General features: G+C 43.3%; 1 long non-coding RNA gene across 1 annotated transcript in view; it reads right to left on the reverse strand.

The window, feature by feature from the left end:
- Positions 1-26580, reverse strand: part of LOC125963371 (uncharacterized) — a 1420724-nt gene that overhangs the window by 1126305 nt on the left and 267839 nt on the right. Inside the window, exon 2 of the long non-coding RNA XR_007475246.1 lies at positions 18444-18569. This is a non-coding gene — a long non-coding RNA (uncharacterized LOC125963371). The remainder of the gene's footprint in view (positions 1-18443; positions 18570-26580) is intronic.

Below are 26580 nucleotides of genomic sequence, written 5' to 3' on the forward strand. Positions count from 1 at the left end.
AAGTGCCCTAGGCTCTGTTGCTTTGTTTTTTAGATGTTTCAGGAAACACCATAAACTTCTCCCAAGTGACTGTTGGCAATTTATATCCCGCCCATCAGCATAACAAGGCTCCCAGTTCTCCATGGCCTGTCCTGCCTTTCTGGATTTTACACTTTTTTCAGATGGTCCTTTTGAGAGGGGGGAAGTGAGACTTCATTGTAGTGCACATTTCCTTTGCAAGCTTGCTTGGTTGGCCAAAAAGGGCGTATGCGTTATTTCCTGAATATATTCAGGAAAAAACGCATACGCCGTTTTTGGCCAAGTGCATCATTGTGGACGTTCTGCCTCTTTTCCTATGCTTTAAATGCAATTCCTGTCTACCTCGTGAAATGGGTTTCCTGCAATTCTGCCCCGCTTTCAAGTCCTCTTGGCAGCCTTACTTCAGTATATTTTTGGACGATAGCTGTCATTTATAACTCTGCAGTTTTGTGAATTACAGTGCCCCTGAGCTCCTTTCTTCAACTCGCTTTCTTGTGAGCTGGCCGCAACACCGCGGGATTGCTTCAGGCCCTAATCTGGTTCCTGCACGGCACGCTGAGCCTTTGCTTAATTCCTCTTCCTGGTGGGAAATGAGAGTTAAATTTGCCCGTCCAGACATCTCCAGCTAGTCTCTCATTGGTTCTCCCTATTCCTGTTCATCATCCGCGGAATTTGCCAACTGGGCCAAACAGGAGGTTAAAGGCACTGACTCTCCAAGTCGGGAGAGTGTTAGTAAAGCGTCTAGAATGTTGCACCCGAGTACTAGGGGATGAGAACTGAGACATATTTGAACATGAGTCCCGATCTCATGGTTGATCATACTCTGGGTTCCACATGCATGTTTCAGCTGAAGGAAGAATCCCTTAAACCTGGAGACTTGAGATCCGTGGAATGGGTACCATGCAATATGACTTCAAAGGGTCTTCGTTTGCTCACCGAACCTCTCCAATCCTATCACTGATACGTTTATGCCCCTGTACACATGCTAGATTCTCTTTCGGAGGCATAGCAATCCATAGGTTTTAAGATACTTACTAGTCAGTTACATTCTTAGGCGTTTAATATGGGGTGTTGAGTCCATTTCGTTGAGCAAGGAGTAGCTCTTGTCTATTATATATTTGGCTTAAGGAAATTTATCTGTGCTCATTTCAATCTCTGGTTTTATGCAGCACCCCAACTCACCTTTCCCCTTAAGCAAGCATAAGTGGGTTTTCTAAATTTGAGACCCTGTTGTGTTTTGTAATTCAGTTCTTTGTAGCCAAGTTTATATTCCGTGTATTAGTGATATCTTATGATGTTTCTTTTTCTGTGTGACTTATTTCAGTTAGAATCATCATACCTGAATCCACTCATTATGCTGCTACGGGCCTGATGACATAGATTTCATTGCTGAGTGATATTGCATTGTACGTAAGTACCACAACTTCTTTATCCATTTTTCGCTTTCTGCAATATTGAACTTGTACCGTAAACGAGGTTCTTGTAAACAGAGCCGTCCCAAACTTTGGGGTGGCTCTGTCTTTTTGATTTTAATTTCCCTAAGCTATAGGACCATAAGTGGAATTGACCTAGGCTCTGTTGCTTTGTCTTTTAGATGTTTCAGGAAACACCATACACTTCTCCTGAGTGGCTGTTGGCAATTTACATCCCGCCCATCAGCTTACAAGGCTCCCAGTTCTCCATGGCCTGTCCTGCCTTTCTGGATTTTACACTTTTCTCAGATGGCCCTTTTGATCGGGGGGAAGTGAGACTTCATTGTAGTGCAGATTTCCTTTGCAAGCTTGCTTGGTTGTCCAAAAAGAGCCTATGCGTTTTTTCCTGAATATATTCAGGAAACAACGCATACGCCCTTTTTGGCCAAGTGCATCATTGTCCACGTTCTGCCTCTTTTCCTATGCTTTAAATGCAATTCCAGTCTACCTCCTGAAATCGATTTCCTGCAATTCTGCCCCGCTTTCAAGTTCTCTTGGCAGGCTTACTTCAGTATATTTTTGGACGATAGCTGTCATTTATAACTCTGCATGTTTGTGAATTACAGTGCCCCTGAGCTCCTTTCTTCAACTCGCTTTCTTGTGAGCTGGCCGCAACACCGCAGGATTGCTTCAGGCCCTAATCTGGTTCCGGCACGGCACTCTGAGCCTTTGGTTAATTCCTCTTCCTGGTGGCAAATGAGAGTTAAATTTGCGCGTCCAGACACCTCCAGCTAGTCTCTCATTGGTTCTCCCTATTCCTTTTCATCTTCTGCAGAAATTGCAAACTGGGCCAAACAGGAGGTTAAAGGCACTGTCTCTCCAAGTCGGGAGAATGTTAGTAAAGCATCTGCAATGTTGCACACGAGTACCAGGGGACGAGAACTGAGACATATTGGAACACGTCTCCCGATCACACGGTTGATCACACTCTGTGTTCCACATGCATTTTTTAGCTGAAGGAAGAATCCCTTAAACTTGGAGAGTTGAGACCCGTGGAATGTGTACCATGCAATAAGACTTCAAAGGGTCTTCATTTGCTCACCGAGCCTCTCCAATCCTATCACTGCTGCGTTTATGCCCCTGTACTCACGCTTGATTCTCTTTCAGAGACATAGCAATCCATATGTTTTAAGATAGTTACTAGTCAGGGACATTATTAGGCGTTTAATATGGGGTTTTGAGTCCATTTCGTTGAGCAAGGAGTAGCCCTTGTCTATTACATATTTGGCTTAAGGAACTTTATCTGTGCTCATTTCAATCTCTGGTTTTATGCAGCACCCCAACTCACCTTTCCCCTTAAGCAAGCATAAGTTGGTTTTCTAAATTTGAGACCCTGTTCTGTTTTGTAATCCAGTTCCTGTGTAGCCAAGTTTACATTCCGTGTATTAGGGATATCTTATGACGTTTCTTTATCTGTGTGACTTATTTCAGTTAGAATCATCATACCTGAATCCACTCATTATGCTGTTACGGGCCTGATGACATAGATTTCATTGCTGAGTGATATTCTATTGTACGTAAGTACCACAACTTCTTTATCCATTTTTCACTTTCTCTGATATTGAACTTGTACCATAAATGAAGTTCTTGTAAACAGAGCCAATCCCAAACTTGGTTTGGCTGTGTCTTTTTGATTTAAATTTCCCTAAGCTATAGGACCATAAGTGGAAGTGCCCTAGGCTCTGTTGCTTTGTTTTTTAGATGTTTCAGGAAACACCATACACTTCTCCGGAGTGGCTGTTGGCAATTTACATCCCGCCCATCAGCATAACAAGGCTCCCAGTTCTCCATGGCCTGTCCTGCCTTTCTGGATTTTACACTTTTTTCAGATGTCCCTTTTGACCGGGGGGAAGTGAGACTTCATTGTAGTGCAGATTTCCTTTGCAAGCTTGCTTGGTTGGCCAAAAAGGGCGTATGCGTTTTTTCCTGAATATATTCAGGAAAAAACACATACGCCCTTTTTGGCCAAGTGCATCATTGTCAACGTTCTGCCTCTTTTCCTATGTTTTAAATGCAAATCCAGTCTACCTCCTGAAATCGGTTTCCTGCAATTCTGCCCCGCTTTCAAGTCCTCTTGGCAGCCTTATTTCAGTATATTTTTGGACGATAGCTGTCATTTATAACTCTGCAGCTTTGTGAATTACAGTGCCCCTGAGCTTCTTTCTTCAACTCGCTTTCTTGTGAGCTGGCCTCAACACCGCAAGATTGCTTCAGGCGCTAATCTTGTTCCGGCACGGAACACTGAGCCTTTGGTTAATTCCTCTTCCTTGTGGGAAATTAGAGTTAAATTTGCCCGTCCAGACACCTCCAGCTAGTCTCTCATTGGTCCTCCCTATTCCTGTTCATCTTCCGCAGAAATTGCAAACTGGGCCAAACAAGAGGTTAAAGGCACTGACTCTCCAAGTTGGGAGAGTGTTAGTAAAGCGTCTGGAATGTTGCACCCGAGTACCAGGTGACGAGAATTGAGACATGTTTGAGCACGTCTCCCGATCACACGGTTGATCATACTCTGGGTTCCACATGCATGTTTTAGCTGAAGGAAGAATCCCTTAAACCTGGAGAGTTGAGACCCGTGGAATGGGTGCCATGCAATATGACTTCAAAGGGTCTTCGTTTGCTCACCGAACCTCTCCAATCCTATCACTGCTGCGTTTATGCCCCTGTACACATGCTTGATTCTCTTTCAGAGACATAGCAATCCATAGGTTTGAAGATACTTACTACTCAGGTACATTCTTAGGCGTTTAATATGGGGTGGTGAGTCCATCTTGTTGAGCAAGGTGTAGCTCTTGTCTATTACATATTTGGCTTAAGGAACTTTATCTGTGCTCATTTCAATCTCTGGTTTTATGCAGCACCCCAACTCACATTTCCCCTTAAGCAAGCATAAGTTGGTTTTCTAAATTTGAGACCATCTTCTGTTTTGTAATCCAGTTCCTGTGTAGCCAAGTTTACATTCCGTGTATTAGTGATATCTTATGATGTTTCTTTTCCTGTGTGACTTATTTCAGTTAGAATCATCATACCTGAATCCACTCATTATGCTGCTACGGGCCTGATGACATAGATTTCATTGCTGAGTGATATTGCGTTTTACGTAAGTACCACAAATTCTTTGTCCATTTTTCACTTTCTGCGATATTGAACTTGTACCCTAAACGAGGTTTTTTAAACAGAACCATCGCAAACTTTGGGGTGGCTGTGTCTTTTTGATTTTAATTTCCCTAAGTTATAGGAACATAAGTGGAAGTGCCCTAGGCTCTGTTGCTTTGTTTTTTAGATGTTTCAAGAAACAACATACACTTCCCCCCAGTGGCTGTTGGCAATTTACATCCCGCCCATCAGCATAACAAGGCTCCCAGTTCTCCATGGCCTGTCCTGCCTTTCTGGATTTTACACTTTTTTCAGATGGTCCTTTTGACCAGGGGAAAGTGAGACTTCATTGTAGTGCAGATTTCCTTTGCAAGCTTGTTTGGTTGGCCAAAAAGGGCGTATGCGTTTTTTCCTGAATATATTCAGGAAAAAACGCATACGCCCTTTTTGGCCAAGTGCATCATTGTGGACGTTCTGCCTCTTTTCCTATGCTTTAAATGCAATTCCAGTCTACCTCTTGAAATCGGTTTCCTGCAATTCTGCCCCGCTTTCAAGTCCTCTTGGCAGCCTTACTTCAGTATATTTTTGGACGATAGCTGTCATTTATAACTCTGCAGGTTTGTGAATTACAGTGCCCCTGAGCTCCTTTCTTCAACTCGCTTTCTTGTGAGCTGGCCGCAACACCGCAGGATTGCTTCAGGCCCTAATCTGGTTCTGGCACGGCACGCTGAGCCTTTGGTAATTCCTCTTCCTGGTGGGGAATGAGAGTTAAATTTGCCCTTCCAGACACCTCCAGCTAGTCTCTCATTGGTTCTCCCTATTCCTGTTCATCTTCCGCTGAAATTGCAAACTGTGCCAAACAGGAGGTTAAAGGCACTGACTCTCCAAGTCGGGAGAGTGTTAGTAAAGCATCTGGAATGTTGCACTCGAGTACCAGTGGACGAGAACTGAGACATTCCGGAACACGTCTCCCGATCACATGGTTGATCATACTCTGGGTTCCACATGCATGTTTTAGCTGAAGGAATAATCCCTTAAACGTGGAGAGTTGAGACCCGTGGAATGGGTACCATGAAATATGCCTTCAAAGGGTCTTCATTTGCTCACCGAACCTCTCCAACCCTATCACTGCTGCGTTTATGCCCCTGTACACACGCTTGATTCTCTTTCGGAGACATAGCAATCCATAGGTTTTAAGATACTTACTAGTCAGGTACATTCTTAGGCGTTTAATATGGGGTGGTGAGTCCATCTTGTTGAGCAAGGTGTAGCTCTTGTCTATTACATATTTGGCTTAAGAACTTTATCTGTGCTCATTTCAATCTCTGGTTTTATGCAGCACCCCAACTCACATTTCCCCTTAACCAAGCATAAGTTTGTTTACTAAATTTGAGACCCTGTTCTGTTTTGTAATCCAGTTCCTGTGTAGCGAAGTTTATATTCCGTGTATTACTGATATCTTATGATGTTTCTTTTTCTGTGTGACTTATTTCAGTTAGAATCATCATACCTGAATCCACTCATTATGCTGCTACGGGCCTGATGACATAGATTTCATTGCTGAGTGATATTGCGTTTTACGTAAGTACCACAAATTCTTTGTCCATTTTTCACTTTCTGCGATATTGAACTTGTACCCTAAACGAGGTTTTTTAAATAGAGCCATCGCAAGCTTTGGGGTGGCTGTGTCTTTTTTATTTTAATTTCCCTAAGCTATAGGACCATAAGTGGAAGTGCCTTAGGCTTTGTTGCTTTGTTTTTCAGATGTTTCAGGAAACACCATACACTTCTCCCAAGTGGCTGTTGGCAATTTACATCCCGCCCATCAGCATAACAAGGCTCCCAGTTCTCCATGGCCTGTCCTGCCTTTCTGGATTTTACACATTTTTCAGATGGGCCTTTTGACCCGGGGGAACTGAGACTTCATTGTAGTGCAGATTTCCTTTGCAAGCTTGCTTGGTTGGCCAAAACGGGCGTATGCGTTTTTTCCTGAATATATTCAGGAAAAAAACGCATACGCCCGTTTTGGCCAAGTGCATCATTGTCGACGTTCTGCCTCTTTTCTTATGCTTTAAATGCAATTCCAGTCTACTTCCTGAAATCGGTTTCCTGCAATTCTGCCCCGCTTTCAAGTCCTCTTGGCAGCCTTACTTCAGTATATTTTTGGACGATAGCTGTCATTTATAACTCTGCAGGTTTGTGAATTACAGTGCCCCTGAGCTCCTTTCTTCAACTCGCTTTCTTGTGAGCTGGCCGCAACACCGCAAGTTTGCTTCAGGTCCTAATCTGGTTACGGCACGGCACGCTGAGCCTTTGGTTAATTCCTCTTCCTGGTGGCAAATGAGAGTTAAATTTGCCCGTCCAGACACCTCCAGCTAGTCTCTCATTGGTTCTCCCTATTCCTGTTCATCTTCCGCAGAAATTGCAAACTGGGCCAAACAGGAGTTTAAAGGCAGTGACTCTCCAAGTCGGGAGAGTGTTAGTAAAGCGTCTGGAATGTTGCACCCGAGTACCAGTGGACGAGAACTGAGACATATTGGAACACGTCTCCCGATCACACGGTTGATCATACTCTGGGTTCCACATGCATGTTTTAGCGGAAGGAAGAATCCCTTAAACCTGGAGAGTTGAGACCCGTGGAATGGGTACCATGCAATATGACTTCAAAGGTTCTTCATTTGCTCACCGAACTTCTCCAATCCTATCACTGCTGCGTTTACGCCCCTGTACACACGCTTGATTCTCTTTCGGAGACATAGCAATCCATAGGTTTTAAGATACTTACTAGTCAGATATATTCTTAGGCGTTTAATATGCGGTGTTGAGCCCATTTCGTTGAGCAAGGGGTAGCTCTTGTCTATTACATGTTTGACTTAAGGAACTTTATCTGTGCTCATTTCTATCTCTGGTTTTATGCAGCACCCCAACTCACCTTTCCACTTAAGCAAGCATAAGTTGGGTTTCTACATTTGAGACCCTGTTCTGTTTTGTAATTCAGTTCCTGTGTAGCCAAGTTTACATTCCGTGTATTAGTGATATCTTATGATGTTTCTTTTTCTGTGTGACTTATTTCAGTTAGAATCCTCATACCTGAATCCACTCATTATGCTGCTACAGGCCTGATGACATAGATTTCATTGCTGAGTGATATTGCATTGTACGTAAGTACCACAAATTCTTTATCCATTTTTCACTTTCTGCGATATTGAACATGTACCGTTAACGAGGTTCTTGTAAACAGAGCCGTCCCAAACTTTGGGGTGGCTGTGTCTTTTTGATTTTAATTTCCCTAAGCTATAGGGCTATAAGTGGAAGTGCCCTAGGCTCTGTTGCTTTGTTTTGTAGATGTTTCAGGAAACACCATACAATTCTCCCCAGTGGCTGTTGGCAATTTATATCCCGCCAATCAGCATAACAAGGCTCCCAGTTCACCATGGCCTGTCCTGCCTTTCTGGATTTTACACTTTTTTCAGATGGCCCTTTTGACCATGGGGAAGTGAGACTTCATTGTAGTGCAGATTTCCTTTGCAAGCTTGCTTGGTTGGCCAAAAAGGGCGTATGCATTTTTTCCTGAATATATTCAGGAAAAAACGCATACGCCCTTTTTGGCCAAGTGCATCATTGTCGACGTTCTGCCTCTTTTCCTATGCTTTAAATGCAATTCCAGTGTACCTCCTGAAATCGGATTCCTGCAATTCTACCACGCTTTCAAGTCCTCTTGGCAGCCTTACTTCAGTATATTTTTGGACGACAGCTGTCATTTATAACTCTGCAGGTTTGTGAATTACAGTGCCCCTGAGCTGCTTTCTTCAACTCGCTTTCTTGTGAGCTGGCCGCAACACCTCAGGATTGCTTCAGACCCTAATCTGGTTCCGGCACGGCACGCTGAGCCTTTGGTTAATTCCTCTTCCTGGTGGGAAATGAGAGTTAAATTTGCTCTTCCAGACACCTCCAGCTAGTCTCTCATTGGCTCTCCCTATTCCTGTTCATCTTCCGCAGAAATTGCAAACTGGGCCAAACAGGAGGTTAAAGGCACTGACTCTCCAAGTTGGCAGAGTGTTAGTAAAGCGTCTGGAATGTTGCACCCGAGTACCAGGGGATGAGAACTGAGACATATTGGAACACGTCTCCCAATCACACGGTTGATCATACTCTGGGTTCCACATGCATGTTTTAGCTGAAGGAAGAATCCCTTAAACCTGGAGAGTTGAGACCTGTGGAATGGGTACCATGCAATATGACTTCAAAGGGTCTTCATTTGCTCACCGAACCTCTCCAATCCTATCACTGCTGCGTTTATGCCCCTGTACACATGCTTGATTCTCTTTCGGAGACATAGCAATCCATAGGTTTTAAGATACTTACTAGTCAGGTACATTCTTAGGCGTTTAATATGGGGTGTTGAGCCCATTTCGTTGAGCAAGGAGTAGCTCTTGTCTATTACATATTTGGCTTAAGGAACTTTATCTGTGCTCATTTCAATGTCTTGTTTTATGCAGCACCCCAACTCACCTTTCCCCTTAAGCAAGCATAAGTTTGTTTTCTAAATTTGAGACCCTGTTCTGTTTTGTAATCCAGTTCCTGTGTAGCCAAGTATACATTCCGTGTATTAGTGATATCTTATGCTGTTTCTTTTTCTGCGTGACTTATTTCAGTTAGAATCATCATACCTGAATCCATTCATTATGCTGCTATGGGCCTGATGACTTAGATTTCATTGCTGAGTGCTATTGCATTGTACGTAAGTACCACACCTTCTTTATCCATTTTTCACTTTCTGCGATATTGAACTTGTACCTTAAACGAGGCTGTTGTGAACAGAGCCATACCAAACTTTGGGGTGGCTGTGTCTTTTTGATTTTAATTTCCCTAAGCTATAGGACCATAAGTGGAAGTGCCCTAGGCTCTGTTGCTTTGTTTTTTAGATGTTTCAGGAAACACCATACACTTCTCCCGAGTGGTTGTTGGCAATTTATATCCCGCCCATCAGCATAACAAGGCTCCCAGTTCTCCATGGCCTGTCCTGCCTTTCTGGTTTTTACACTTTTCTCAGATGGCCCTTTTGACCAGGGGGAAGTGAGACTTCATTGTAGTGCAGGTTTCTTTTGCAAGCTTGCTTGGTTGGCCAAAAAGTGCGTATGCATTTGTTCCTGAATATATTCAGAAACAAACGCATACGCCCTTTTTGGCCAAGTGCATCATTGTGGACGTTCTGCCTCTTTTCCTATGCTTTGAATGCAATTCCAGTCTACCTCCTGAAATCGGTTTCCTGCAATTCTGCCCCGCATTCAAGTCCTCTTGGCAGGCTTACTTCAGTATATTTTTGGACGATAGCTGTCATTTATAACTCTGCAGGTTTGTGAATTACAGTGCCCCTGAGCTCCTTTCTTCAACTCGCTTTCTTGTGAGCTGGCCGCAACACCGCAGGATTGCTTCAGGCCCTAATCTGGTTCCGGCACGGCACGCTGAGCCTTTGGTTAATTCCTCTTCCTGGTGGGAAATGGGAGTTAAATTTGCCCGTCCAGACACCTCCAGCTAGTCTCTCATTGGTTCTCCCTATTCCTGTTCATCTTCCGCGGAATTTGCAAACTGGGCCAAACAGCAGTTTAAAGGCACTGACTCTCCAAGTCGGGAGAGTGTTAGTAAAGCGTCTGGAATGTTGCACCCTAGTACCAGGGGACGAAAACTGAGACATATTTGAACACGTCTCCCGGTCATACAGTAGATCATACTCTGGGCTCCACATGCATGTTTCATCTGAAGGAAGAATCCCTTAAACCTGGAGAGTTGAGACCCGTGGAATGGGTACCATGCAATATGACTTCAAAGGGTCTTCATTTGCTCACCGAACCTCTCCAATCCTATCACTGCTGTGTTTATGCCCCTGTACACACACTTGATTCTCTTTCGGAGACATAGCAATCCATAGGTTTTAAGATACTTACTACTCAGATACATTCTTAGGCGTTTAATATGGGGTGTTGAGTCCATTTCGTTGAGCAAAGAGTAGCTCTTGTCTACTACATATTTGGCTTAAGGAACTTTATCTGTGCTCATTTCAATCTCTGGTTTTATGCAGCACCCCAACTCACTTTTCCCCTTAAGCAAGCATAAGATAGTTTTCTAAATTTGAGACACTCTTCTGTTTTGTAATTCAGTTCCTGTGTAGCCAAGTTTACATTCCGTTTATTAGTGATATCTTATGATGTTTCTATTTCTGTGTGACTTATTTCAGTTAGAATCATCATACCTGAATCCACTCATTATGCTTCCATGGAGGTGATGACATAGATTTCATTGCTGAGAGATATTGCATTGTACGTAATTACCACAACATCTTTATCCATTTTTCGCTTTCTGCGATATTGAACTTGTACCGTAAATGATGTTCTTGTAAACAGAGCCCTCCCACACTTTGGGGTGGATGTGTCTTTTTTATTTTAATTTCCCTAAGCTATAGGACCGTAAGTGGAAGTGCCCTATGCTCTGTTGCTTTGTTTTTTAGATGTTTCAGGAAACACCATACACTTCTCTCAAGTGGTTGTTGGCAATTTACATCCCGCCCATCAGCATAACAAGGCTCCCTGATCTCCATGGCCTGTCCTGCCTTTCTGGATTTTACACTTTTTTCAGATGGCCCTTTTGACAGGGGGGAAGTGAGACTTCATTGTAGTGCAGATTTCCTTTGCAAGCCTGCTTGGTTGGCCAAAAAGTGCATATGCGTTTTTTCGTGAATATATTCAGGAAAAAACGCATACGCCCTTTTTGGCCAAGTGCATCATTGTCGATGTTCTGCTTCTTTTTCTATGCTTTAAATGCAATTCCAGTGTACCTCCTGAAATCGGTTTCCTGCAATTCTGCCCCGCTTTCAGGTCCTCTTGGCAGCCTTACTTGAGTATATTTTTGGACGATAGCTGTCATTTATAACTCTGCAGGTTTGTGAATTACAGTGCCCCTGAGCTCCTTTCTTCAACTCGCTTTCTTCTGAGCTGTCCGCAACTACGCAGGATTGCTTCAGGCCCTAATCTGGTTCCGGCACGGCACGCTGAGCCTTTGGTTAATTCCTCTTCCTGGTGGGAAATGAGAGTTAAATTTGCCAGTCCAGACACCTCCAGCTAGTCTCTCATTGGTTCTCCCTATTCCTGTTTATCTTCCGCAGAAATTGCAAACTGGGCCAAACAGGAGGTTAAAGGCACTGACTCTCCAAGTCGGGAGAGTGTTAGTAAAGAGCCTGGAATGATGAACCCGAGTACCAGGGGACGAGAACTGAGACATATTGGAACACGTCTCCCGATCACATGGTTAATAATACTCTGGGTTCCACATGCATATTTTAGCTGAAGGAAGAATCCCTTAAACCTGGAGAGTTGAGACCCGTGGAATGGGTACCATGCAATATGACTTCAAAGGGTCTTCATTTGCTCACCGCACCTCTCCAGTCCTATCACTGCTGTGTTTATGCCCCTGTACACATGCTTGATTCTCTTTCGGAGACATAGCAATCCATAGGTTTTAAGATACTTACTAGTCAGGTACATTCTTAGGCGTTTAATATGGGGTGTTGAGTCTATTTCGTTGAACAAGGAGTAGCTCTTGTCTATTTCATATTTGGCTTAAGGAACTTTATCTGTGCTCATTTCAATCTCTGGTTTTATGCAGCACCTTACTCACCTTTCCCCTTAAGCAAGCATAAGTTGGTTTTCTAATTTTGAGACCCTGTTCTGTTTGGTAATCCAGTTCCTGTGTAGCCAAATTTACATTCCATGTATTAGTGATATCTTATGATATTTCTTTTTCTGTGTGACTTATTTCAGTTAGAATCATCATACTTGAATCCACTCTATGCTGCTACGGGCATGATGACAAAGATTTCAATGCTGAGTGATATTGCATTGTACGTAAGTACCACAACTTCTTTATCCATTTTTCACTTTTTGCGATATTGAACTTGTACCGTAAACGAGGTTCTTGTAAACAGAGCCATCCCAAACTTTGTGGTGGCTGTGTCTTTTTGATTTTAATTTCTCTATGCTATAGGACCATAAGTGGAAGTGCCCTATGCTCTGTTGCTTTGTTTTTTAGATGTTTCAGGAAACACCATACACTTCTCCCCAGTGGCTGTTAGCAATTTACATCCCGCCCATCAGCATAACAATGCTCCCAGTTCTCCAAGGCCTGTCCTGCCTTTCTGGATTTTACACTTTTTTCCGATGGTCCTTTTGACCAGGAGAAAGTGAGACTACATTGTAGTGCAGATTTACTTTGCAAGCTTGCTTCGTTGGCCAAAAGGTGCGTATGCATTTTTCCTGAATATATTCAGGAAAAAACACATACGCACTTTGTGGCCAAGTGCATCATTGTCCACGATCTGCCTCTTTTCCTATGCTTTAAATGCAATTCCAGTCTACCTCCTGAAATCGGTTTCCTGCAATTCTGCCCCGCTTTCAAGTCCTCTTGGCAGCCTTACTTCAGTATATTTTTGGACGATAGCTGTCATTTATAACTCTGCAGGTTTGTGAATTACAGTGCCCCTGAGCTCCTTTCTTCAACTCGCTTTCTTGTGAGCTGGCCGCAACACCGCAGGATTGATTCAGGCCCTAATCTGGTTCCAGCACGACACGCTGAGCCTTTGGTTAATTCCTCTTCCTGGTGGGAAATGAGAGTTAAATTTGCACGTCCAGAAACCTCCAGCTAGTCTCTCATTGGTCCTCCCTATTCCTGTTCATCTTCCGCAGAATTTGCAAACTGGGCCAAACAGGAGGTTAAAGGCACTGTCTCTCCAAGTCGGGAGAGTGTTAGTAAAGCGTCTGGAATGCTGCACCCGAGTACCAGGGGACGAAAACTGAGACATATTTGAACACGTCTCCAGATCACATGGTTGATCATACTCTGGGTTCCACAGGTATGTTTCAGCTGAAGGAAGAATCCCTTAAACCTGGAGAGTTGAGACCCGTGGAATGGGTACCATGCAATATGACTTCAAAGGGTATTCATTTGCTCACCGAACCTCTCCAATCCTATCACTGCTGCGTTTATGCCACTGTACACACGCTTGATTCTCTTTCGGAGACATAGCAATTCACAGGTTTTAAGATACTTACTAGTCAGGTACATTCTTAGGCGTTTAATATGGGGTGTTGAGTCCATTTCGTTGAGCAAGGAGTAGCTCTTGTCTATTCCATATTTGGCTTAAGGAACTTTATCTGTGCTCATTTCAACCTCTGGTTTTATTCAGCACCCCAACTCACCTTTCCCCTTAAGCAAGCATAAGTTGGTTTTCTAAATTTGAGACCCTGTTCTGTTTTGTAATTCAGTTTCTGTGTAGCCAAGTTACATTCCGTGTATTAGTGATATCTTATGATGTTTCTTTTTCTGTGTGACTTATTTCAGTTAGAATCGTCATACCTGAATCCACTCACTATGCTGCTACGGGACTGATGACATAGATTTCATTGCTGAGTGATATTGCATTGTACGTAAGGACCAAAACTTCTTTATCCATTTTTCACTTTCTGTGATATTGAACTTGTACCATAAACCAGGTTCTTGTAAACAGAGCCGTCCCAAATTTTGGGGTGGCTGTGTCTTTTTGATTTTAATTTCCCTAAGCTATAGGACCATACGTGGTAATGCCCTAGGCTCTGTTGCTTTGTTTTTTAGATGTTTCAGGAAACACCATACACTTCTCCCCAGTGGCTGTTGGCAATTTACATCCCGCCCATCAGCATAACAAGGCTCCCAGTTCTCCATGGCCTGTCCTGCCTTTCTGGATTTTACACTTTTTTCAGATGGCCCTTTTGACCCGGGGGAAGTGAGACTTCATTGTAGTGCAGATTTCCTTTGCAAGCTTGCTTGGTTGGCCAAAAAGGGTGTATGCGTTTTTTCCTGAATATATTCAGGAAAAAACGCATATGATCTTTTTGGCCAAGTGCATCATTGTCGTCGTTCTGCCTCTGTTCCTATGCTTTAAATGCAATTCCAGTGTACCTCCTAAAATCGGTTTCCTGCAATTCTGCCCCGCTTTCAAGTCCTCTTGGCAACCTTACTTCAGTATATTTTTGGACGATAGCTGTCATTTATAACTCTGCAGGTCTGTGAATTACAGTGCCCCTGAGCTCCTTTCTTCAACTCGCTTTCTTGTGAGCTGGCCGCAACACCACAGGATTGCTTCAGGCCCTAATCTGGTTCCGGCACGACACGCTGAGCCTTTGGTTAATTCCTCTTCCTGGTGGGAAATGAGAGTTAAATTTGCACGTCCAGAAACCTCCAGCTAGTCTCTCATTGGTCCTCCCTATTCCTGTTCATCTTCCGCAGAAATTGCAAACTGGGCCAAACAGGAGGTTAAAGGCACTGACTCTCCAAGTCTGGAGAGTGTTAGTAAAGTGTCTGGAATGCTGCACCCGAGTACCAGGGGACGAAAACTGAGACATATTTGAACACGTCTCCGGATCACACGGTTGATCATACTCTGGGTTCCACAGGTATGTTTCAGCTGAAGGAAGAATCCCTTAAACGTGGAGAGTTGAGACCCATGGAATGGGTACCATGCAATATGACTTCAAAGGGTCTTCATTTGCTCACCGAACCTCTCCAATCCTATCACTGCTGCGTTTATGCCCCTGTACACACGCTTGATGCTCTTTCGGAGACATAGCAATCCATAGGTTTTAAGATACTTACTAGTCAGGTACATTCTTAGGCGTTTAATATGGGGTGTTGAGTCCATTTCGTTGAACAAGGAGTAGGTCTTGTCTATTCCATATTTGGCTTAAGGAACTTTATCTGTGCTCATTTCAATCTCTGGTTTTATGCAGCACTCCAACTCACCTTTCCCCTTAAGCAAGCATAAGTTGGTTTTCTGAATTTGAGACCCTGTTCTGTTTTGTAATTCAGTTCCTGTGTAGCCAAGTTTACATTCCGTGTATTAGTGATATCTTATGATGTTTCTTTTTCTGTGTGACTTATTTCAGTTAGAATCATCATACCTGAATCCACTCATTATGCTGCTACGGGCCTGATGACATAGATTTCATTGCTGAGTGATATTGAATTGTACGTAAGTACCACAACTTCTTTATCCATTTTTCACTTTCTGCGAAATTGAACTTGTACCGTAAAGGAGGTTCTTGTAAACAGAGCCGTCCCAAACTTTGGGGTGGCTGTGTCTTTTTGATTTTAATTTCCTTAAGCTATAGGACCATAAGTGGAAGTGCCCTAGGCTCTGTTGCTTTGTTTTTTAGATGTTTCAGGAAACACCATACACTTCTCCCCAGTGGCTGTTGGCAATTTACATCCTGCCCATCAGCATATCAAGGCTCTCAGTTCTCCATGGCCTGTCCTGCCTTTCTGGATTTTACACTTTTTTCAGATGGCCCTTTGAACCGGGGGGAAGTGAGACTTCATTGTAGTGCAGATTTCCTTTGCAAGCTTGCTTGGTTGGCTAAAAAGGGCGTATGCGTTTTTTCCTGAATATATTCAGGAAAAAACGCATACGCCCTTTTTGGCCAAGTGCATCATTGTGGACGTTCTGCCTCTTTTCCTATGCTTTAAATGCAATTCCAGTCTACCTCCTGAAGTCGGTTTCCTGCAATTCTGCCCAGCTTTCAAGTCCTGTTGGCAGCCTTACTTCAGTATATTTTTGGACGATAGCTGTCATTTATAACTCTGCAGGTTTGTGAATTGCAGTGCCCCTGAGCTCCTTTCTTCAACTCGCTTTCTTGTGAGCTGGCCGCAACACCGCAGGATTGCTTCAGGCCCTAATCTGGTTGTGGCACGGCACGCTGAGCCTTTGCTTAATTCCTCTTCCTGGTGGGAAATGAGAGTTAAATTTGCCCGTCCAGACACCTCCAGCTAGTCTCTCATTGGTCCTCCCTATCCCTGTTCATCTTCCGCAGAAATTGCAAACTGGGCCAAACAGGAGGTTAAAGGCACTGACTCTCCAAGTCGGGAGAGTCTTAGTAAAGCATCTGGAATGTTGCACCCGAGTACCAGGGGACAAGAACTGAGACATATTTGAACCCGTCTCCCGATCACATGGTTGATCATACTCTGGGTTCCACATGCATGTTTTAGCTGAAGGAAGAATCCCTTAAACCTGGAGAGTTGAGACCCATGGAATGGGTACCATGCAATATGACTTCAAATGGTCTTCATTTGCTCACCGAACCTCTCCAATCCTATCACTGCTGCGTTTATGCCCCGGTACTCACGCTTGATTCTCTTTCAGAGACATAGCAATCCATAGGTTTTAAGACACTTACTAGTCAGGTACATTATTAGGCGTTTAATATGGGGTTTTGAGTCCATTTCGTTGAGCAAGGAGTAGCTCTTGTCTATTCCATATTTGGCTTAAGGAACTTTATCTGTGCCCATTTCAATCTCTGGTTTTATGCAGCACCCCAACTCACCTTTCCCCTTAAACAAGCATAAGTTGGTTTTCTAAATTTGAGACCCTCTTCTGTTTTGTAATCCAGTTCCTGTGTAGCCAAGTTTACATTCCGTGTATTAGTGATATCTTATGATGTTTCTTTTTCTGTGTGACTTATTTCAGTTAGAATCATCATACCTGAATCCACTCATTATGCTGCTATCGGCCTGATGAAATAGATTTCATTGCTGAGTGATATTGTATTTTACGTAAGTACCACAACTTCTTTATCCATTTTTCACTTTCTGCGATATTGAACATGTACCGTAAACGAGGTTCTTGTAAACAGAGCCGTCCCAAACTTTGGGGTGGCTGTGTCTTTTTGATTTTAATTTCCTTAAGCTATAGGACCATAAGTGGTAGTGCCCTAGGCTCTTTTGCTTTGTTTTTTAGATGTTTCAGGAAGCACCATACACTTCTCCCCAGTGGCTGTTGGCAATTTACATCCCGCCCATCAGCATAACAAGGCTCTCAGTTCTCCATGGCCTGTCCTGCCTTTCTGGATTTTACACTTTTTTCAGATGGCCCTTTTTACCGGGGGGAAGTGAGACTTCATTGTAGTGCAGATTTCCTTTGCAAGCTTGCTTGGTTGGCCAAAAAGTGCGTATGCTTTTTTTCCTGAATATATTCAGGAAAAAACGCATATGCCCTTTTTGGCCTAGTGCATCATTGTCGACGTTCTGCCTCTTTTTCTATGCTTTAAATGCAATTCCAGTCTACCTCCTGAAATCGGTTTCCTGCAATTCTGCCCCGCTTTCAAGTCCTCTTGGCAGCCTTACTTCAGTATATTTTTGGACAATAGCTGTCATTTATAACTCTGCAGGTTTGTGAATTACAGTGTCCCTGAGCTCCTTTCTTCAACTCACTTTCTTGTGAGCTGGCCGCAACACCACAGGATTGCTTCAGGCCCTAATCTGGTTCCGGCACGGCACGCTGAGCCTTTGGTTAACTCCTCTTCTTGGTGGGAAATTAGAGTTAAATTTCCTCTCCAGACACCTCCAGCTAGTCTCTCATTGGTTCTCCCTATTCCTGTTCATCTTCCGCGGAATTTGCAAACTGGGCCAGACAGGAGGTTAAAGGCACTGACTTTCCAAGTCGGGAGAGTGTTAGTAAAGCGTCTGAAATTTTGCACCCGAGTACCAGGGGACGAAAACTGAGACATATTTGAACACGTCTCCCGATCACACGGTTGATCATACTCTGGGTTCCACATGCATGTTTCAGCTGAAGGAAGAATCCCTTAAACCTGGAGAGTTGAGACCCGTGGAATGGGTACCATGCAATATGACTTCAAAGGGTCTTCATTTGCTCACCGAACCTCTCCAATCCTATCACTGCTGCGTTTATGCCCCTGTCCACAAGCTTGATTCTCTTTCAGAGACATAGCAATCCATAGGTTTTAAGATACTTACTAGTCAGGTACATTCTTAGACGTTTAATATGGGGTGTTGAGTCCATTTCGTTGAGCAAGGAGTAGCTCTTGTCTATTCCATATTTGGCTTAAGGAACTTTATCTGTGCCCATTTCAATCTCTGGTTTTATGCAGCACCCCAACTCACCTTTCCTCTTAAGCAAGCATATGTTGGTTTTCTAAATTTGAGACGCTGTTCTGTTTTGTAATCCAGTTCCTGTGTAGCCAAGTTTACATTCCGTGTATTAGTGATATCTTATGATGTTTCTTTTTCTGTGTGACTTATTTCAGTTAGAATCATCATACCTGAATCCACTCATTATGCTGCTACGGGCCTGATGACATAGATTTCATTGCTGAGTGATATTGCATTGTACATAAGTACCACAACTTCTTTATCCATTTTTCACTTTCTGCGATATTGTACTTGTACCGTAAACAAGGTTCTTGTAAACAGAGCCGACCCAAATTTTGGGGTGGCTGTGTCTTTTTGATTTTAATTTCCCTAAGCTATAGGACCATAAGTGGAAGTGCCCTAGGCTCTGTTGCTTTGTTTTTTAGATGTTTCAGGAAACACCATACACTTCTCCGGAGTGGCTGTTGGCAATTTACATACCGCCCATCAGCATAACAAGGCTCCCAGTTCTCCATGGCCTGTCCGGCCTTTCTGGATTTTACACTTTTTTCAGATGGCCCTTTTGACCGGTGGGAAGTGAGACTTCATTGCAGTGCAGATTTCCTTTGCAAGCTTGCTTGGTTGGCCAAAAAGTGCGTATGCGTTTTTTCCTGAATATATTCAGGAAAAAACGCATACGCCGTTTTTGGCCAAGTGCATCATTGTCGACGTTCTGCCTCTTTTCCTATGCTTTAAATGCAATTCCAGTCTACCTCCTGAAATCGGTTTCCTGCAATTCTGCCCAACTTTCAAGTCCTCTTGGCAGCCTTACTTCAGTATATTTTTGGACGATAGCTGTCATTTATAACTCTGCAGGTTTGTGAATTACAGTGCCCCTGAGCTCCTTTCTTCAACTCGCTTTCTTGTGAGCTGGCCGCAACACTGCAGGACTGCTTCAGGCCCTAATCTGGTTCCGGCATGGCACGCTGAGCCTTTGCTTAATTAATCTTCCTGGTGGGAAATGAGAGATAAATTTGCCCGTCAAGACATGTCCAGCTAGTCTCTCATTGGTTCTCCCTATTCCTGTTCATCATCCGCGGAATTTGCAAACTGGGCCAAACAGGAGGTTAAAGGCACTGACTCTCCAAATCGGGAGAGTGTTAGTAAAGCGTCTAGAATGTTGCACCCGAGTACCAGGGGATGAGAACTGAGACATATTTGAACATGACTCACGATCACACGGTTGATCATACTCTGGGTTGCACATGCATGTTTCAGCTGAAGGAAGAATCCCGTAAACCTGGAGAGTTGAGACCCGTGGAATGGGTACCATGCAATATGATTTCAAAGGGTCTTCATTTGCTCACCGAACCTCTCCAATCCTATCACTGCTGCGTTTATGCCCCTGTACTCACACTTGATTTTCTTTCAGAGACATAGCAATCCATAGGTTTTAAGATACTTACTAGTCAGGTTCATTATTAGGCGTTTAATATGGGGAGTTGGGTCCACTTCATTGAGCAAGGAGTAGCTCTTGTCTATTCAATATTTGGCTTAAGGAACTTTATCTGTGCTCATTTCAATCTCTGGTTTTATGCAGCACCCGAACTCACCTTTCCCCTTAAGCAAGCATAAGTTGGTTTTCTCAATTTGAGACCCTGTTCTGTTTTGTAATTCAGTTCCTGTGTAGCCAAGTTTACATTCCGTGTATTAGTGATATCTTATGATGTTTCATTTTCTGTGTGACTTATTTCAGTTAGAATCATCATACCTGAATCCACTCATTATGCTGCTATATGCCAGATGACATAGATTTCATTGCTGAGTGATATTGCATTGTACGTAAGTACCACAACTTCTTTATACATTTTTCGCTTTCTGTGATATTGAACTTGTACCGTAAACGAGGTTCTTGTAAACAGAGCCGTCCCAAACTTTGGGGTGGCTGTGTCTTTTTGATTTTAATTTCCCTAAGCTATAGGAGCATTAGTGGAATTGACCTAGGCTCTGTTGCTTTGTCTTTTAGATGTTTCAGGAAACACCATACACTTCTCCCTAGTGGCTGTTGGCAATTTACATCCCGCCCATCAGCATAGCAAGGCTCCCAGTTCTCCATTGCCTTTCCTGCCTTTCTGGATTTTACACTTTTTTCAGGTGATCCTTTTGACCGGGAGGGGGAGTGAGACTTCAATGTAGTGCAGTTTTCCTTTGCAAGCTTGCTTGGTTGGCCAAAATGTGCGTATGCGTTTTTTCCTGAATATATTCAGGAGAAAACGCATACGCGCTTTTTGGCCAAGTGCATCATTGTCGACGTTCTGCCTCTTTTCCTATGCTTTAAATGCAATTCCAGTCTACCTCCTGAAATCGGTTTCCTGCAATTCTGCCCCGCTTTCAAGTCCTCTTGGCAGCCTTACTTCAGTTTATTTTTGGACGATAGCTGTCATTTATAACTCTGCAGGTTTGTGAATTACAGTGCCCCTGAGCTCCTTTCTTCAACTCGCTTTCTTGTGAGCTGGCCGCAACACCGCAGGATTGCTTCAGGCCCTAATCATGTTCTGGCACCACACGCTGAGCCTTTGGTTAATTCCTCTTCCTGGTGGGAAATGAGAGTTAAATTTGCCCATCCACACACCTCCAGCTAGTCTCTCATTGGTTCTCCCTATTCCTGTTCATCTTCCGCAGAAATTGCAAACTGGGCCAAACAGCAGTTTAAAGGCACTGACTCTCCAAGTCGGGAGAGTGTTAGTAAAGCGTCTGGAATGTTGCACCCGAGTACCAGGGTATGAGAACTGAGACATATTTGAACACGTCTCCCGATCACACGGTTGATCATACTCTGGGTTCCACATGCATGTTTTAGCTGAAGGAAGAATCCCTTAAACCTGGAGAGTTGAGACTCGTGGAATGGGTACCATGCAATGTGACTTCAAAGGGTCTTCATTTGCTCACCGAACCTCTCCAATCCTATCACTGCTGCGTTTATGCCCCTGTACACATGCTTGATTCTCTTTTGGAGACATAGCAATCCATAGATTTTAAGATACTTACTAGTCAGCTACATTCTTAGGCTTTTAATATTTGGTGTTGAGTCCATTTCGTTGAGCAAGCAGTAGATCTTGTCTATTACATGTTTGGCTTAAGGAACTTTATCTGTGCTCATTTCAATCTCTGGTTTTATGCAGCACCCCAACTCACCTTTCCCCTTAAGCAAGCATAAGTTGGTTTTGTAAATTTGAGACCCTGTTCTGTTTTGTAATCCAGTTCCTGTGTAGCCAAGTTTACATTCCAAGTATTAGTGATATCTTATGATGTTTCTTTTTCTGTGTGACTTATTTCAGTGAGAATCATCATACCTGAATCCAGTCTATGCTGCTACGGGCCTGATGACATAGATTTCATTGCTGAGTGATATTGCATTGTACGTAACTACCACAACTTCTTTATCCATTTTTCACTTTCTGCGATATTGAACTTCTACCGTAAATGAGCTTCTTGTAAACAGAGAGTTCCCAAACTTTGGGGTGGCTGTGTCTTTTTGATTTTAATTTCCCTAAGCTATAGGACTATAAGTGGATGTGCCCTAGGCTCTGTTGCTTTGTTTTTTAGATGTTTCAGGAAACACCATACACTTCTCCTGAGTGGCTGTTGGCAAATTTCATCCCGCCCATCAGCATAACAAGGCTCCCAGTTCTCCATGGCCTGTCCTGCCTTTCTGGATTTTAGACTTTTTTCACATGGCCCTTTTGACCGGGGGGAAGTGAGACTTCATTATAGTGCAGATTTCCTTTGCAAGCTTGCTTGGTTGGCCAAAAAGGGCGTATGCTGTTTTTCCTGAATATATGCAGGAAAAAACGCATACGCACTTTTTAGCCAAGTGCATCATTGTCGACGTTCTGCCTCTTTTCCTATGCTTAAATGCAATTCCAGTCTACCTCCTGAAATCGGATTCCTGCAATTCTGCCCCACTTTCAAGTCCTCTTCGCAGCCTTACGTCAGTATATTTTTGGACGATAGCTGTCATTCATAACTCTGCAGGTTTGTGATAACAGTGCCCCTGAGCTCCTTTCTTCAACTCGCTTTCTTGTGAGCTGGCCGCAACACCGCAGGATTGCTTCAGTCCCTAATCTGGTTCTGGCATGGCATGCTGAGCCTTGCTTAATTCCTCTTCCTGGTGGGAAATGAGAGTTAAATTTGCCCGTCCAGACACCTCCAGCTAGTCTCTCATTGGTTCTCCCTATTCCTGTTCATCTTCCGTGGAATTTGCAAACTGGGCCAAACAGGAGGTTAAAGGCACTGACTCTCCAAGTCGGGAGAGTGTTAGTAAAGCGTCTGGAATGTTGCACCCGAGTACTAGGGGATGAGAACTGAGACATATTTGAACACGACTCCCGATCACATGGTTGATCATACTCTGGGTTCCACATGCATGTTTTAGCTGAAGGAAGAATCCCTTAAACCTGGAGCGTTGAGACCCGTGGAATGGGTACCATGCAATATGACTTCAAAGGGTCTTCATTTGCTCACCGAACCTCTCCAATCCTATCACTGCTGCGTTTATGCCCCTGTAAACATGCTTGATTCTCTTTCGGAGACAGAGCGATCCATAGGTTTTAAGATACTTACTAGTCAGGTACATTCTTAGGCGTTTAATATGGGGTGTTGAGTCCATTTCGTTGAGCAATGAGTAGCTCTTGTCTATTCCATATTTGGCTTAAGGAACTTTATCTGTGCTCATTTCAATCTCTGGTTTTATGCAGCACCCCAACTCACCTTTCCCATGAAGCAAGCATAAGTTGGTTTTCTAAATTTGAGACCCTGTTCTCTTTTGTAATTCAGTTCCTGTGTAGCCAAGTTTACATTCCGTGTATTAGTGATATCTTATGATGTCTCTTTTTCTGTGTGACTTATTTCAGTTAGAATCATCATACCTGAATCCACTCATTATGCTGCTATGGGCCTGATGACATAGATTTCATTGCTGACTGATATTGCATTGTACGTAAGTACCACAACTTCTTTATCCATTTTTCACTTTCTGCGATATTGAACTTGTCCCGTAAACGAGGTTCTTGTAAACAGAGCCGTCCCATACTTTGGGGTGGCTGTGTCTTTTTGATTTTAATTTCCCTAAGCTATAGGACCATAAGTCGAAGTGCCCTAGGCTCTGTTGCTTTGTTTTTTAGATGTTTCAGGAAACACCATACACTTCTCCCCAGTGGCTGTTGGCAATTTACATCCCGCCCATCAGCATAACAAGGCTCCCAGTTCTCCATGGCCTGTCCTGCCTTTCTGGATTTTACACTTTTTTCAGATGGCCCTTTTGACCGGGGGGAAGTGAGACTTCATTGTAGTGCAGATTTCCTTTGCAAGCTTGCTTGGTTGGCCAAAAAGGGCGTATGCGTTTTTTCCTGAATATATTCAGGAAAAAACGCATACGCCCTTTTTGGCCAAGTGCATCATTGTGGACGTTCTGCCTCTTTTCCTATGCTTTAAATGCAATTCCAGTCTACCTCCTGAAATCGGTTTCCTGCAATTCTGCCTTGCCTTCAATGCCTCTTCATAGCCTTACCTGAATATATTTTTTGAAAATAGTTGGCCTTTATAACTCTGCACGTTTTTGAATTGCAGTGGCCCTTCGCTCCATTTTTCAGCTCTTATTTTTGTGATCTTGCCTCATAACCACAGGATTCCTTCAGGCCCTATTCTTCTTCTGGGGCACCTTGCTGTGCCTTTGGTTTATTCTTCTTACTGATGTGAAATTAGAGTGACATGTGCCCATTGAAACCGCTACAGCTTGTTTCTCACTGGTTCCCCCTATTCCCATTCATCCTCCGCACTAACTGCAGACTGTGCGATACCAGAACTTAAAGGCATTGACTCTCTATGTGGGGATATTGTTAGTAAAGCGGCTGGAATGTCGATCCGGAGCCCCAGGAGAGGAAAAATGAGGTGTGTTTTAGAAACCTTTCCCGATCATATGGTATACCAGTCGCTGGGTTTCCCAAGCATGGTTTAGCTGTAGGAAGATCCCCTTCAACCTGGAGTTTTGGGACCCTTGGAATGAGTAGCATGAAGTATTGCATTAAACTTTTGGCAGTTGCTCACCAAAACTCACCAATCCTCTCAGCCCCAAGTGTCCAGCCTTATGTCTTATCCAGCTGTGGGTTTATATGTGGTCAATCCAGGTTGCATCACAGCCCCTGAGCAAATTTTGTAAGAATTTTTCTCTCTTTCATTGTTTCTGCGTTTTGTTTTTAAAATTTATTTCTATAATGGCGTTTAGCTCATTTTCACTGCTGTGTTTGTGCCGCTCTGCAGACACTTGATTCCCTTATGGAGATATATCAATACATGGGTTTTAAGATTCTTATTACTCAGATATATTTCTCTGCGGTGTATAGGTTGTGTTGAGGCCAGTTCATTGAGCAAGGTGTAGATCTTGTCTAATATCTATTTGGTTTATTGAACGGTATCTGTGCTAATTTCAAACTCTGGTTTTATGCATCACCCCACCTCTCCTTTCCCCTTAAGCTGACATAAGTGTGTTTTCTAAATGTGAGACACTGTTCTGTTCTGTAATTCATTTCTTGTGCAGCCATATTTACACTCCCGCCATAAGTGATATCTTATGATATGTTTCTTTTTCTGTTTGACTTATTTCAAGTAGTATTATCGGACCTAAATCCACTCTTTATCCTTCTACTAGCCTTATTACATTGATTTCATGGTGAAGAGATATTCCATTGTACATAAGTACCACATCTTCTTTATCCATTGTTCTCTTTCCTGGGATATTTAAGGTGTACTGAAGTTGAGGTTCTTGTAAACAGAGTAGCCATAAACTGTGGTGTGCTTGTGTCTTTTTGATGTTTAGCCTTCCCTAGATATACTCCCATGATTGGAAGTGTCCTATGCTCTTTAGCTCTGTTTTCTAGATGATTTAGGAACCACCATACACTTCTCCAGAGTGGCTCTCGGCAGTTCACACACTGCCCATCAGCGTATAAAGGCTCCCTGTTCTCCATGGCCTGTCCTGCATTTCTGGTTTTTACAAATTTTTAGGATGGCCCTTTTGACCGGTGGGAAATGAGACTTCTTTGTTGTGCACATTTGCATTGCTTGCTTGCTTCGTTGCCCATAAAGTGTGTATGCGTTTTTTCCTGGATATAATCAGGAAAAAACGCATACGCCCTTTTGGGCCAACTGCATCATTGTCGAAATTCTGCCGCTTTTCATGTGCTTTAAAGACGAGTCCAATCTATCTCTTGAAATCTGTTTCTTGCAATTCTGTCTTGCATTCAGATCCTCTTCTTTGCCTTACCTCAACATATTTTTGGACGTTAGTTTTCATTTATAACTCTGCAGGTTTGTGAATTGCAGTGACCCTGAGCTCCATTTTTTAAGTTGCTCTTTTGTGAGCTGGCCTCAAACCCACAGGATTGCTTCAGGCCCTATTTTGGCTCCGGCGAGGCGGGCTGAGCCTATTTTCAATTCTTATTCTTAATGGGAAATTAGAGTGATATGTGCCCGTCCAAACCCCTACAACTATTCTCTCATTGGTTCCCCCTCTTCCCGTTCATCCTCCTCACAATTTGCAAAATGTGTGAAACAGAAGTTGAAATGTGCTGATTCTCCAAGTGGGCAGATTCTAAGTAACGTGGCTGGAATGGTGAACAGGAGCACCAGGAGAGGATAAATGAGCTGCATTTTAGACACATCTCCCGATCACATGGTGTACAGTCCTCTGGGTTTTCCATGCATGTTTTAGCTGTAGGAAGATCCCTTGAACCTGCAGATTTGGGACCCATTGAATGGGTACCAGGTAGTATTACTTTAAAGGGTGGGCATTTCCTCACCCAACCTCACATTTCTCTTAGTGCAAACAGTTTCCAGCCTTATGTCTCATCCTGCTGTGGGTCTAGATGTGTTCAATCCATGTTGCATCACCGTTCCTGAGGAAAAGTTGTAAGAGGTTTTCTCTGTCTCTCTGTCATTTATTTTTTTCAATTTATTACTATATTGGTTACAGCTGATTTTCAAAGCT

This window comes from Orcinus orca, unplaced genomic scaffold (genome assembly GCF_937001465.1).
Source record: "Orcinus orca unplaced genomic scaffold, mOrcOrc1.1 scaffold_57, whole genome shotgun sequence".
NCBI lineage: Eukaryota > Metazoa > Chordata > Mammalia > Artiodactyla > Delphinidae > Orcinus > Orcinus orca.